We start from the raw sequence: 16,188 nt of genomic DNA, 5'->3' as shown, positions 1-16,188 counted from the left end.
TGCCGCTTAAAATAGTGACTTTAGTGACCAAAGCTGAAGGAGAAAGGGACCAAATAGTGACTTTCAGTTTCAGTTGCAAGTTCGATGAGACGTAATCAAACGTTTTTTTTTGTGATGTGTGACAGAAAACATCTTTCACTCACCACTCCTTTCTTTTAGAACGAACTCAGAAGAGAAACGAAAATCTTACACGCTAACTTTTATCTACCCAGTGACTGAGTAAAATTGTATTGCCCTCTCTTTTAATCCCAGGGAAATTTTACTCAATATCAGTCAAAAGCAGGACTAGTAAAAACTATGAGTAATCTTGCGAGCAAAACCAAATTTTAACGCCACTGGAAGTGAGCGAAACACCCCCATTCTCCGGCTGCAAAACACCCCCTATAATGTGTGGCAAAATTAGTGTCAGAAAAGTTATTAAAGTGAACTATATTTTGTCAATGAAGCCAGAAACAATTTTCACCAAATCCATGACAAACACCCGTTTGAATATAACGATAATTAACAAATTGACTGCCATCGAGCCTTGATGCAGATCCCATCCCTGGATCGAAACGTCGGCGATGAAATAAAATTGTCAACGCTATTATTCATGACTGATAGCCAATCCGAAAATATTTTCAAGTCTCCTCATATTGAGGCATTTTTTTAATCTTTATTAAGGAGACTTTCAGCCCAAGGCTGGTTCGTCTCCGAATATTGAGGCTTCATTTAGGATATGTATGGCTTTGTGCTGTGAAAAAAATGATAGCATTTGATCATTATTGGGAAATTTTGTTTGGCAACTAAGAACATATTTTGGAGAGATAAACACAGTAAATAATAAAGTAAACACGGTTGTCAATAAAAAAACGAGCTAGACTTTTTCACGCACTTTTTAATAAAAAAGAATTACTCGCCACATAACGATTATTTGTCTAGAGGATCCATTATAAAAATACGCTATAACAATACTACTTTAGTTCTCGGTAAAACAGGGGAGAATCAAGTCTCCCACCCAAGCAGCACGCATGTTAAACAAAAGTTTATGTGATCCATATGCAACCGAATTTAGCCACATTTGAGTCGCTGCAACCAAATAGGTTTGGATTGTGCTGGTATGGCAAGGGGTCAAGTCTCCCCACCTTCCCCTACTGTATAAAGTTTGAGTTTAAAAAATATATCGAAATCGGCAGGTCTCTTGCTTGCATAACTGTGTACACAATTTATAATTTGTGACGTAAAACACCTTCAATTAGCTTCTGGTGAAACTTTCAGAGCGAACATTTTTCCAAGATCCGTTATTTCATTTTCGCCATGAACAAAGCATCGTCCGACGATACATAGAGCTTTATTTAAAAAACCCAGATTAATCCACCTAGCGGTGATGATGCCTTTCTCGTGCGGTAAAAAATAGTATTTTGGCCATAACTACCAAGCCTATTGTCCGATCCGTCCAATTTTCAATAGGAAATAATGGGGCAGTATACTGCGTCGAATGCAGCCTGTTGTGAGGGAATCCGTTCAGGGTAAGTGCATTAAAAATGAGCTAGACTTTTTTACGCGCTTTTTTATGAGAAAAAGTATTTTGGCCATAACTACCAAGCCTATTGTCCGATCTGTCCAATTTTCAATAGGAAACAATGGAGTAAGATACTGCGTCGAATGCAGCCTGTTGTGAGGGAATCCGTTTAGGGTAAGTGCATTAAAAGTGAGCTAGACTTTTTTACGCTCTTTTTTATGAGGAAAAGTATTTTGGCCATAACTTCCAAGCCCATAGTCCGATCCGGCCAATTTTCAATAGGAAACAATGGGGCAGTATAATGCGTCGAATGCAGCCTGTTGCGAGTAAATTGGTTGAGGGTAAGTGCAAAAAAAGTGAGCTAAACTTTCTGCTATTTTGGTGCACATACACACACACACACACACACACACACACACACACACATGCACACACACAGACATCACCTCAATTCGTCGAGCTGAGTCGATTGGTATATAACACTATGGGTATCCGAGCCTTCTATAAAAAGTTTGTTTTTGGAGTGAACATATAGCCTTTACGTATACTTAGTATACGAGAAAGGCAAAAAATCTTAGTTAATAGTTTCAAAATAGTTGAAAATAGTGACTTTTTGCGAGAAAAAGTGACTTTAGTGACTTGAGGTCGAAAAAAGAGACTTTTTAGTGACTTGTCCGAAAAAAGTGACCAAGTCACTAAAAAGTGACCCGCTATCAGGCCTGCCTTTGCTACTGCTAGAGGGATCCCGACCAGTAGATAATAACAGATTTATATCAGACCTTGTTATTCTGTTACAGCAGTTTTTTATAACAGCGGTTGTTATAAAACATGTACCATTAGTAGTTAAAATAACAAAAATTGTATCAAAATCTCTTCTAGTTTTAACAAAAATATTACTAAATATGTTATTTATTGAACAAAAATATAACTCGTTGTGTTACATAAAAAGTGGAGAAAATACCCGACTAGAAGGTCATATCAAAATTATATCATCATATGTTATTATGTTATACAAAATTTTTATAACAAAATTTGTTAGAAATATGGTGCAGGATGTTGTTAAAATATCTAAATTTCTATAAAAAATTACAGTACTCGAAACAAAAAACTATCAAATTTTGTTACAATTTTATCATAAAAATAACATATTTTGTTAGAAATTTATAACAGAATCAGATACAAAATATATTGTTTACTGTGCAGTTACACGTCGTGATAGGTCTCCAGATTGTGATCAACATTCAGAAATATTAGTTTTTTTCTGAACAAAATTTTTTCAAGAACATGAAACTAAGAACATTACAAATTAGACAGTAGGCTTTGCTACATCTATTTCAATTGCCTAAAGTTGGCCAATTCGGTATTAAACATTTTTTAAATCTTATTATGTTAAAATCCTGTTACAACATTTGTTATGTTAAGATTGTGTTATGTTTTAGTTATGCTCTTCTAGTCGGGTAGCTTATCCCGACTAGTTAGTCATAACAAAATTTTATCACAATTATAACAATATGTGTTACAAATAACAAAACTTGCAATAATTTTGTTAAAAATTCTCTGCCAAAGATGAAGGAAATAAAATTTTATGATCGTCATAACATGATTATATCATAATGTGTTATGATTATTTCTACAGAAAAAAAAAATTGCCTACATTTTTGGTAGATAGGAATTGGAAAAGAGTAAGGTACCACCTACAGTATAACTTGAATCTTCTTCTTCTTATTGGCATTACATCCCCACACTGGGATAGAGCCGCCTCGCAGCTTAGTGTTCATCAAGCACTTCCACAGTTATTAACTGCAAGGTTTCTCACCAGGTTACCATTTTTGCATTCGTATATCATGAGGCTAACACGATGATAATTTTATGCCCAGGGAAGTCGAGACAATTTTCAATCCGAAAATTGCCTAGACCGGCTCCGGGAATCGAACCCAGCCACCTTCAGCATGATCTTGCTTTGTAGCCGCGCATTTTACCGCACGGCTAAGGAGGGCCCCAACTTGAATCTACATTCAAAGTTAAACCAGCTGGACAAAGTTAATTGCCTACATTATGGATAATCATAATCTGTTCAAGAACATAATTTGTTATAGTATAAGCTATTTTCACCACTTTTTATGTAACACAACGAGTTATATTTTTGTTCAATTGATAACATATTTAGTAATATTTGTGTTAAAACTAGAAGAGATTTTGTTACAATTTTTGTTATTTTAACTACTAATGGTACATGTTTTATAACAACCTCTGTTATAAAAAACTGCTGTAACAGAATAACAAGGTCTGATATAAATCTGTTACTATCTACTGATCGGGATACTATAGCAAATTATGTTCCTGAGAAGATTATGATTATCCATAATGCATTCAATTAACTTTGTTCAGCTTAAGTGATGAACTTCTTTTTCCACTGAAAAAATCACTATAATAAAGAAATTAAAAAAATTTGTTCAGCTGGTTCAACTTTGAATGTAGGTTCATATTATACTGTAGGTCAGAGGTTCCCAAACTTTTGGATATGCGACCCACCTAGCAGAAACCCATATTGCTTGCGACCCACCAGGTACCAAATGTATTGATTTTGTGAAATTAGATAAAAATGAGTTCGCGTTAGATTGGACAAATCATAATAAATTGCTTTTTACCCCTTCATTGCATTTGTCCAAATTTCGTCATTTTTTTTTAATTGGATGTGGATTGGATTTGGATGGGATTTGAATTGAATTTCGATTTGATTAGGATTGGATTTGAATTAGATTTGGATTGGATTTGAATTAGATTTGGATTGGATTTTAAATTGTTTTGGATTTGATTTAGATTGGATTCGAATTGGATTAGGATTGGTTTTAGATTGAGTTTGGGGCTTAGATTTGGATTGTATAGGACTTCTTTCTACTTGCCCGAATATCGTATAACAAGAAAAAGGCCGTTGACCTCGTCAGGTTTGTTGTTCTTTAATCATCCAATCATAACTTAGATCCTAATTTAAAATATGGATTAGATTTGTGGGACAAAATAGTAACAAAATTATGAATTAGGATTTGTCTCTCGCGACCCACCACTGAACAGCCCACGACCCCCCTGGGGGTCGCGACCCACAGTTTGAGAACCTCTGCTGTAGGTGGTACCTTCGTTTTGTCCAATTCCTATCTACCAAAAATGTAGGCAATTTATTTTTCGGTAGAAATAAACATAACACATTATGTAGGGGAGAACGGTCCAAAATGCACCCCTGGGCAAAATGGCCTCACTCATAAAATCACTCATATAATCTGTTGTAGTACATTTATGAACGAATATTACCATTACAATTCATAATTAGTTATCCATCATTGAGCTCCATTGGAAAAATTTAGCAAAATCCCTTCATATTCACTCAAATTTAACGATTTGCTATTTTTCCACCACATCCGTAAGATTGTAGTTCAATCCATTAAGAAAAAACAAACAACCATGCGTTCACCATCATTTTACATGCAATTGAGTCATTTTAGACCACCATTCGGGCGTTTTGCCCCACGCCTATTTTTAAAACATTTTATAAATGCGTTAGAAAGTAATAAAAGCCTTATTTTTTTTGAATAGGAGATCATTGTGGAATGTAGCTGGGTTTGTAAATGTTGCACCTATCAATGTATAGGTATGTATGGTTTGATATTTGTGTTCATATGGGCGAAAACATCGAAAAAGCTTAGGGGGTGCATTTTGGACCGTTCTCCCCTAATAATCATGTTACGATGATAATGGAATTTTCTTTCCTCCATCTTTGGCAGAGAATTTATAACAAAATTATTGCAAGTTTTGTTATTTGTAACACATATTGATATAATTGTGATAAAATTTTGTTATGACTAACTGGTTGGGATGGCAATCAGCAGTACCTACTTCGCAAGAAAGAATATCCGCAAACACACCTGACAACATCCGAGTGGAGACATTTGCTCACAGATAGACCACGTGCTGGTCGACGGACGATATTTCTCGGATGTTATAGATGCAAGGTCCTTTAGAGGTCCGAACATTGACTCGGATCACTATCTTGTAGTTGCAAAAAATCGGGCGCGACTTTCCAGCTGCAGCGTCACGAATTCACGAAACAACAGAACGATGCGTTTCAATATCCAACGCTTGTCAGTTGAAGGAGTTGCTGAACAGTACCACCAGAAGTTGGACGAGCGGATAGGAGATGTTACCGGATCTGGCGACGTCAACAGATTATGGGAAAATATCCACGAAGCTGTGACTACAACAGCTCAGGCAATGTTAGGCACTGCATAGCGACGCCAACGAAATGGATGCATTGATGAAGAGTGCCAGCGAGTGACGGACGAGAAAAATGTTGCTAAAAGTCGAATACTAGTGGCTCGTACCTGTTCCAACAGAGAGCGGTACAGTGTAGCAAGGGCAGAAGAGAAACGAATCTACCGCAGAAAAAAACGCAACACGAAAAGAGGTGGTGATAAGCTGAAGCGCAGGAGAATATGGATAGAAACGTGCGGAGGTTTTACGCAACTATCAATGGCGCGCGGCATAAGACTGCACCAGTGCCCGCCATGTGCAATGACCAAGAGGGGAATTTGCTGACAGACAAGACTATGGTGGCACCGGGAATTGAACCCAGCCACCCTCACTCAGCATGGTCTTGCTTTGAAGTCGCGCGTCTTACCGCTATGCTAGGGAGGGTCTCTGAATAGAGCCTTTTACGGATTACGTAACCATCTTAGGTCCCGCAACATGCAGACGGATTTGCTCTATACGGGTTTGCTCTATACAAAACTCTGATTCTACCAGTGGCACTTTATGGACATGAAGCTTTCGGAGTTTTCGAGCGAAAAGTGCCAAGTTCAGTACCCGGAGGGAAGCCAGAAAATGGTGTGTGGCGCAGATGCATGAATCATGAGCTGTATCAAGTATACAAAGAAGAAAATATTGTGAACCGTATAAAATACGGCAGACTTAAGTGGGCTGGTCACTTAGTGCGAATGTCGGAAGAAAGACTAGCGAAAACGATATTCATCAGAGAACCAGATAGGGGCCGGCGACTTCGTGGAAGGCCACGAACATGCTGGCTGCACACGGTGGAATCGGACCTGGGGACCCTGAACGTTCGGGGAAACTGGAGAGACATCGCCCGAAACGTGTACCGACGCTGTAGCCAACCAAGCATCCAGGTAGTAAGAATTACATGAAGTGTGTAGCGAGGGGTGAGAAATCAGACATTTCGCACATCTCATAAGAAATAAGACGTGAGAAATAGGAATGAATAGTGAAAAGTGAGAAGTAAGGATTGAGAAGTGAATAGTGAGAAGTTAGAAGTAAGGAATTTGAGGTCTCACCATGAAACGAGAAGTGGAAAGTGAAAAATGAGAAGTGAAAAGTAAGAGGTTTGAAGTGAAAACTACGATGTGAGAAGTAAGAAGTGAAAAGTAAGAAATGAGAAGTGAGAAATGAAAAGTGAGAAAAAAAAGCAAGAAGTGAAAAGTAAAATATAAAAAGTAAGAAGTGAGGCGTAAGAAATATGACGTAAGAAGTAAGAATTGAGAAGTGAGAAGTGAAAAATGAGAATTGAAAAGTAAGAAGTAAGAATTGAAAAATGAGAAGTTAGAAATTTGAGAAGTGAGAACTGTAAAGTGAGAAGTGTGCAGTGAAAAGTGAGGAGGAGAAGGTAGGAAGTGAAAAGTGAATAATGAGAAGTGAAAAGTAAGAAGGTAGAAGTAAAAAGTGAAATGTGACAAATTCGTGCAGTGAGATGTGAGAAATGAAAAGTGAGAAAAGAAAAGCAAAAAGTGAAAAGTAAATTGTGAAAAGTGTTAAAAAGAAGTTAGAACGGAAAAGTTTGAGATGTGAGAAGTGAAAACTGAGAAGCGAAAGGTAAAAAGTGAGAACTTTTTCAGCCTAATTTTTATTCCTTTCCATCATCCCATCATCCTTCTTTCCTGCTTTCCTGGAGAAGTTCGATGTGAAAAATTTGTGAAGTGAGTACTGCGAAGTGAGAAGTGAAAAGTAACAAGTGAGATTAGAAAAGTAAGAAGTGAGAAGTGCTGACATCGAACATCTCATTGCTCACTTCTAAATTCTCATTTTTCACTATTTATTTTGAAAATCTCACTCCTCACTTCACCTAAGGAAATCAATATTGAGAGTTCACTGTAGTGAATGTTATATTCCTAATAGCATTACCAGCAAAGGCCCTGCATTGCCAATTTCAAATGTAGAGAATAACCATTTGGTTACGCGTGTAGATATCAAGCTCTATACTCCAGGGAATAATTGAATGAACTGGAAAGGAACAGCTATTGAAAAGGTATCCACTTTGGTTCATAATATCGAATATGGCATGAACCATTTTAGTGATTACAGCCCTTTGGTTTCGCGTGTAGACATGAACGACTATACTCCAGAAAATTCGTGGATGACCTGAAACGGAACAGTAATTGAAGGCGAATCTAATTTGGTTTCCTGCATCAAATATGGCATGAAAAAAATATTTAAACCCTTTCGTTACGCACAAGGACTATACTTCAGGGAAGAAAAAAAACAGCTATTGAAGGCGTATCCAATTTGGTTCACTAGATCGACGAGTAGGACATAAAACATTTTTGAGAAGAGATAACAGCCCTTTGGTCAGGCGTGTAGACCTCAAGGCCTATACTCCAGGGAATTCTTGGATAATCCTTCAATAGATGGGATCATACCTCCCCTTGTCTTAAACCGAGCAAATGTATCCTATGAAAAAATGGATCATATCTTCCGTTACCATAAAAAGAGAAAATGTCTTATTGAGAGAAAGAATCATATCCTCTCTTGCAAAAGCATTCCTCAAAGAAGAGATTATATCTCACCTAGCCATAAACTGAGAAAATACCTGAATTGAAAGAATTAATCATATCCTCTTTTGCCTTCTGCCGGGCAAATGGATCCTTCGAAAGAAGGAATCATACCTCCGTTTGCCTTAAATCGAGTAAATTCCTGTATTGAATAAAGGAACCACATCTTCTTTTGCTATCTGTCGGGCAAATGCATACCTTAAGCTAATGTCCGAATCAAAAGATCCTCTTTTGTCTTCTGCCGAGCAAGAAAAATGGTAAGTGGAAAAGGCAGATATAAAAAAACAGCATCTCTCCTATGATGTAAAAGCGAATTGAACACATTAGGCGTAAGCTCCGAAATTGGTGATTAAATATTATGTCAAACGACCTTTATGCCAAACGACTTTATTCCAAATGACCTACCATCAAATTATCGTACAATCTTTAAAACTTTAAAGTTTGAAACTTAGCATCATCGGAGGCGAATCATGGGCGCCACTGATTAAACAACTTATATGAATTCTGCCAAATGAGCATTATGCTAAATGGCCAATATGCCAAACGGCCTTTCAGCTTGACACCACATACAAATTATGCAAAATGGCCAATAAATCCCGCAGAAACCGGGATTTTGGACAATGGACATTGGAATCGTGAATCATGATAGACGCAATATTTTTGTACGAAAGTACCAACAGGGATACATGTATCCCAGGTCAGGATCTCTTCCTTTTATCATAAAACTTACAAACTTGTTAGACCATGGCTCCCACCTCAAATTTCTCATTATTGAATCTCCGACTCATAAAAGCAGAAGCACCTTTACCTGAAATGAAGATTCATCTGCAGGAAGTTAAAGTAACGCCTCCTTAAATTTCCTTTAAGAAAATTATTTTGAGCTTTTTAGTGGAATGTCTTCACTTGTTATAGGACGAGTTCATACAATCCCATTTAATTCGACCACTTAATTGTACCTTGACAGATACGTATTTCGACCTCAACAGTAAGATCGTCTTCAGTGTCTCGTACTTGACTCGACTTACGAGTCGAGTATATTTTGAATAAAGATTCCAAATCGGTTAGAAGACAACAGGGTTTTTCCCAGAAATCTTTGCGAATGTTTTAAATGGTTTTCCCAAACTAATGACCCGTGGGAAGGGTAGTACATTGTTAACATTCTATAGATTGGTTTAAAATTAGTACGTAATGGTTCCATGTTTGAGTAGTTTTCGCATTTTCGCCTAATATATAGGACAACGTCTGCTGGGTTAACTAGTAGGTAGTTAATATAATCATGTCAACACAATATCATGTTTGAAATCATACCGAGATGAACACTCGCCACTATGTAATTCCACTACGCAGCGCTAAACATGTAACACAAGTTATAATATTTCACAAACCTCCCCATTATCATCATCTTAGCTCCCTTCTCTGTCGATCTTGACCTCGACTCAATCAACCCTGCGAGTGGCTACGTTAGTAAGCATCCACTCTGGAGGCTCCCACGATCAGTTGTTATTGTTGCTTTGTAATTGTAACACTCACTTGATGATAAATGATGATCGTTCAGCATCTGCTTCAGCTTCGGCTATCGCAATATTAACAACCACTCGAGAATGGTTCAGCTGAGCGCCACACTTTGTCGATAACAATCAAAATATCCACTTTGGCACGAGAATACGCCGACCAATTGATGATGTTCTTGAACACCTTTATAATGTTGGCTGGCAACGTCGATCCCACGTCCGCAGAACGTTGAAAGGTAGATGATAATCTTCCGTTCCAGGTGCAGAACTAATTCTTCTTTCTTTCTTCACTTGGCTGCAAGAATGAAGTTGGATCACAACGAGCAAGCACACCGTAGATGGAGGATACGAGCAACACTGATTCAAACTCTTCCTCGTGGGCGCAGTTTCTTCTTATTAATGAGCTAATTCCCATACAAGCTCTCTCTATCTCTGTGCTTTACTGTATTTTTGTTTTATGAGACACCGTTCTTATGAGGTCACTTCACTACTCCCGCATTTCGGCTTCTTCATTTAGTATTTCAAACACATAGAAAACAATTACACGATCGTACAGCAAAGATTCCACCAACCTAGGAGAATTTTAATATTCCATACAAGCTATTTATTGTTTACACAGTTGAATTCCCTCTGGGGCTTTGATCCCGTCAGCGGCAACCCATTCAGAAGGCATTCAGTCCTCGTAACTGCACACGTAAACTGAATTTATGCTGCACCTTATGTCCCTCTGTCAGTCGGCGGTTCTCCCCCGAGTCAATCTACAGCGCTGTCCGCATATATTTATTTAATTCGCTTGTTCTTGTCCCGTTTTATCTGTTTAATATAAAAAAACTCAACCATTCGGCTCTATCATGAGTAGCTCCGGTCTTCAAGCAGCTGGCTTCCTCCACACAGCCCAAAGGGTCTTAAGATAATGCGGCAATTTCTTTCTCCTTCGAACGACCATTAACGGAGCAAAAACATCTACCACAAACAAACAAGTCTCAGCCCCGGCCCATTTATCAGACGATTAACATACTTAATTCGATTTATTTTATATTTTTAATGGCGTTTTTGCACTTAATCGCCCGCGCACTTTCTTCCATTCTGGGCGTCGCATCGATGCTCCTAACTTCCACGCGATCTAAGCGCTCCTAATGAGGGAAACGCACCTCATCTCCGAGGAATCACTCGCGAAGAACGGCTTCACCACCCACAACCAGCTGATCGGACCACACGATCGTACTTTTATTATTGTTATTTGTCTCCTCTTTCGGCACCACTTTCTACGATACCGGCGTTGAAAACCGTTCACGTGACTGGAACTGGGGAGCCCGCATGTGTTCACTCGTCAAACGTTGCCGCAAGACTGAGGTGGACACTCAAAGCTCCAACGTTGGGCAGACCCCCTCGATCGTCGGTTTGTCAGCTGGGCCGGGTGAGTTCTCCAATTGAGTATCACAGCTTACCTGGCCGTGTGGCCGCAGTCGATGAATTCATTCATAAAGTTCAAACGTGAGTGGCACCTGCACCTGGACCAGGCATCGTTGGCGTCGCGGCGGATTATTTGCGTACTCGGCGTCGCCGTAGCTGCAGCTGGTATTCCGATGCGATGGCTTGTGGATCGAAGGTCAACGCTCAATCAGCTGGGAGTGATGATACTACGACTTGGGTGCGCTTGTTTTACAACACCATTGAGTAGAGGCGGTTTCATGAATATAAATGATGCAAAGAGAAATCGCAGGTCTTATTTCCGAAGAATGTGACGGCAAGAGGATGACATTCCAGTAGCTTTCTTGAGCTTTAGTTCAAAGCATTGCTATCATAGAATAAACCGGTCTCATATTGTGTGGAAATATTATTGAGACTCTCAAGCGAATCACACGTGGAGATTCTAACGGTTAGATTCTCGTGGAAATTTAAACGAATTTCCCATGGGCATTCAAATAAAACCTCACATGTTAATTTAAACGAATTTTCCATTCCCGTGGCAATGCAAATGCATTACAAGTGAGAATTCAAACATAGAGAGAATCCAATCATGGCTTAAACCAAATGGCAGGCGTTTGACGAGTTGGAAAAACTAGACCCAATTATTTCAAAGTTATTCAGTAGTTATTATGGAAGTCTATATCATATTCGTGGTAAAAACAAATTACATGTTATACGTTATTTCATTGAAAAAAGTTTATAATTACTAAACCTAAAATGCGTAAATAACGGAGAGAATGTCTAAAAGTGGAGAATCGAGCGAATTTCACATAAAAAATGAAAAGATTTCCCATTTGGCATAAACAAGATGGGCTGGGGGCTGACCCCCTCAAAACAATTTTACCCCCTCCCCATATACGGAATCTATGACAAAAGGTCGAAAGACAAAAGGTCGAACGGACAAAAGGTCGAAGGACAAAAGGTCGAAAAGACAAAAGGTCGAAAGGACAAAACGTCGAAAGGGACAGAAGGTCGAAAGGACAAAAGGTCGAAAGGACAAATGGTCGAAAGGAACAAAAGGTCGAAAGGGACAAAAGGTCGAAAAGGACAAAAGGTCGAAAGGGACAAAAGGTCGAAAGGGACAAAGGGTCGAAAAGGACAAAAGGTCGAAAGGGACAAAAGGTCGAAAAAGACAAAAAGGTCGAAAAAGACAAAAGGTCGATCATGAACAAGTTGAAATTTTGTGTATTCCAAAGGAATTTTTGAAATGCATTTAACACGCAAATAACACTCATCTCATAATTCAAAGTTGAAGAATGAGCAATTTTCAAAGAAGAAGTAATGACTATGAAACAATATTATGAATATTATATATGAAACAATATTATGTTAGAGATAAAAAAGACGCCTGCAATAAAAATTCACCTGCGTGTAATACACATCAAAATGTGCGGCGTGTGCCATTTTGACAAATCGAAGTGACATTAAGAAAACTCAAACATCCATCTATTAGTTGTACTCAGTGAATGAATTTTATTAAATGGTTAAAAATAGTGAAAAATAAAAGGGCAGTTTTTTTGACAACAATGAAACTGTGGTGTGGGATTGATTCTCTCCGTTTCAGTTTCTTGTCTATTTCGACCGTTTGTCCCTTTCGCCTATTTTGATCTTATTGATATTTTTTTTCGTTCGACCTTTTGTCCCGTTCGACGTTTTGTCCACTCGACCTTTTGTCCCTTTCGACGTTTTGTCCTTTCGGCCTTTTGTCCCTTTCGACCTTTTGTCCTTTTCGACCTTTTGTCCCTTCGACCTTTTGTCCCTTCGACCTTTTGTCTTTCGACATTTTGTCTTTCGACCTTTTGTCCTTTCGACCTTTTGTCTTTCGACCTTTTGTCCCTAACCCCCATATACGGACTTGTGAATCCTGATCATTCCATCTCTCTAGTATTTTTAGAGATAGTGATATTAGTTTGGAATTTTTAGGTATTGAAGTACTGAAAAATTTAAAGAAAAAAAAAGTCACTTCCCATATTTATCTCATCATAACAAACGGAATGAAATACCAACGAGATTGTTCTCATTCTTTAGATTTTTTTCAGTCAATAGCAAAAAATGAAGAAATGGTGAATAATATTTTTAATTAGAGACATGCAGTACTGGAAAAGGTCGTAATCGTAATCGGAGACAGCGAGCAAAGCTTGTTATACAATCCAAGGGCGTAGCCAGAGGGAGGCAGGGGTGGCCGCGCCTCCACCCCCTCTGAATAGTGGAAAGATTGAACGGGTACTGAAATTAATTCCCTTAAACATGTGCACTTTACGATCCAATCATATTCAGAAGTAGGTGGTTGAAATTCAAAAGATTCCCAAAAACTTATTAGGGTATCCAGGATCCATAATAGGTATATGAAATATTTAAACAACTCGGGAAATTTTTCGCGGAATTGTCCTAGAATTCTTTCCGGACTTCACTCGGATTTTTCTCCAGAATTTCATTCGGAAATTAATTTGAGAGTTCCTCCAGGATATCTTCCAAGAGTTTGTCATCCCCTCGCAGGAAGGGCAGCATGAGACGGAAACAAAATATGGTCTGAAGAGGAAATAATGAACGCAGACCCACTCACAAAATCCACCACACGGTTCGAAAGAGGAAAACCACAAAATTTATACTCGAGTCATTCCGTATCAATAAAAAAGCAGCAATTGTACATGCAACAAAAGAGTAAATAAGTTTATTAAAATTGTACTAACTTTCTCCCAAGCAACACTGAAAACATCTATTTTTTAGAAAAACAAAAAACTTGTTGTATTTAAGTTATACTAGTGAAAAGCAATATCTTCTTTGTTATAGAAAAGGTTTATAAGTGTTTTGTATTAACATTTCTGAGCGAAAATATTCTGTGTTGTATTTCAGTCAACAAGAAGGTTCTATGACAAACGCCCGAATTCCATTCGCCCGAATGACAAACGCCCGAATTCCATTCGCCCGAATAGACCAAACGCCCGAAAAGACCAAACGCCCGAAAAGATCATTCGCCCGAATGGATCATTCGCCCGAATGGATCATTCGCCCGAATGGATCACTCGCCCGAATAGACTATATGCCCGAATAAACTCTTCACATATCTTGATGAAAAGATTTTTTGTGACTAATAAAAAGAAATTGTATATTTGACTTCCTACTTATCTTACATTTTGTTGTACACGCAAGGTTGTACACGTCTCTCACATGTAAGGTACACCGGGGCAAGTTGAAATGCGGGGTAAGTTGAAACGAAAGCTGTAATTTAGATCGGAAATGACCAAATACCCTGATTATTTTTTACAACAAACTACTCCCCTAAACGCAACTTCTGACTGCCATTCCCGGAAGAGTGCAGCTACAAAAACGCAATCCCTGCCTATGTTTATTTTTCGCCCTTTGCAAAATTTTAACCAACTTTTTGACGTGACAATAAAACAGGTCTCAAAATGTTGTTTGGAAGAGTGTGTTCATCAAATTTTCACGGTAGATTATCATTCAATGTTCAACAAGCATAATGATTATGAAAAATAGATAGGAGATCCGTTTTATTTTTTGTATTTCGGTCGTTTGAAATCGCACCGCAATTCAAACCCATTGGGGCAAATAGAAATGTGTGGTGCGAGGCAAGTTGAAACAACGATTCAAAAAGTCCCCCTCGCAATTATTTTTTTTCTAAAATTCAACATAGTCCGTAAATACATTCGGAAAACATAAATTTACAAAAAGGTCCAAACTTCTGAAAATAAATTTAATAAATGTCCGCCCATCCCGTCATGAAAGCAACCCTCCTACAATCTCGACTAAAAAATAAAATGAAAAGGGGTTGTGGCCCAAGCTTATATGGAAAAAGTGAAAAGTCTGGAATTTCAAACCTTGCACCCTTAAATGACAGTTTGGGGGTCCCAGAAGCTCCCCTGAAAATTTCAGCTCATTCCGTCCAGTGGTTGGCGTGCGCAAATGGCTCAAAGTTTGTATGGAAAAAGTGATCCAAACGTATGGGGAAACGCAACCGTTTCAGTTTTTTGCTTCTAGGTGGCGCTGTAGTCGACGGATTCCTGTTGTGGACAAAATGTAGAACCTTGTTTATATAGGGAAGCGACTGGTGAAGACCGGATGTAAATCCCTTTGAAATTGGCCAAGTTATAAGCATCCAAAGTCGAGGGTGTCGAGCGTGTCCCCCAGGGGTGTTTAAAATGAGAGCAACGTACCACCGACCATTGCGGCTGTGCGAAATTAAATGCATGATTATCACACAATCTCGCGAATTTTTATCCGATTGGTAAATACTTTTCGTGCTCTGTACAGTAGTGTAGCTAGAGAGGGAGGGGTGACTTACCACTGAAGCCAACGAGCTGAAGTTTTAAGGGAGACAAAATTCATGAAATATTTGCAACGAGTTGTTTTCGGACATCGTGATGCCCGTTGCATCAATTTTAGAACGATATGATATAATCGTTACAGACAGAGGGACAGAAGGACAGAAAGACAGAGAGACCTGGGATATTATATAAGTTATATATTTTTCAAACAACAGTTTGATGCTTATAGCATAATTTATTAACTGTATAAAACTACAAAGTTATCAACAAACAACACTTATACCTATATTAATTATTTATTTCAATCGCTAGGCCTTCCTTTATAACAGAGCGAGTGCAACCTGGAAAATTTTGCCTATGCTGTTGAACAACTTTGAGAAGATATTGAAGCTGTTCTTCATTTTTTGTCAGTTTTCCAATCTTGAACTAGTTTAACTCCTCTTTCAGCACAGTCATTCACTACCAAAAATGAATTAATTTTATTTCTACTTTCAACAAATTCTTCCAATTCATCCCATATACTAGGATCTTCTTTGAGAAAATTTGCAGATATTCCAGAAATTTCAAAAAAATCATCGTATTTTGAGAAACAA

The 16,188-nt window shown here is 38.3% G+C and overlaps 1 protein-coding gene across 3 annotated transcripts in view; it reads right to left on the bottom strand.

Moving 5' to 3' along the window:
• The window catches only part of LOC134227175 (calpain-11-like), a 346,875-nt gene extending 335,699 nt beyond the window's left edge, over window positions 1-11,176 (bottom strand). The window contains exons 1-2 of one of the 3 annotated variants that reach the window (XM_062708490.1): window positions 10,861-11,176; window positions 9,862-10,414 (exon numbers count right to left, since the gene is read on the bottom strand). The gene's annotated coding sequence lies outside the window, so the exon portion shown is untranslated. Of the gene's footprint in view, window positions 1-9,861 lie in introns of all 3 variants that reach the window. The other 2 variants (XM_062708491.1, XM_062708489.1) reach the window with 2 other exon arrangements.
• Between the last annotated feature and the right edge of the window lie 5,012 nt (window positions 11,177-16,188).

Source organism: Armigeres subalbatus, chromosome 3, assembly GCF_024139115.2.
Source record: "Armigeres subalbatus isolate Guangzhou_Male chromosome 3, GZ_Asu_2, whole genome shotgun sequence".
In the NCBI taxonomy this organism is placed as follows: Eukaryota; Metazoa; Arthropoda; class Insecta; order Diptera; family Culicidae; genus Armigeres; species Armigeres subalbatus.
The sequence above is the reverse complement of the archived record's forward strand: the minus strand, read 5'-3'. Positions and strand labels throughout refer to the sequence as shown.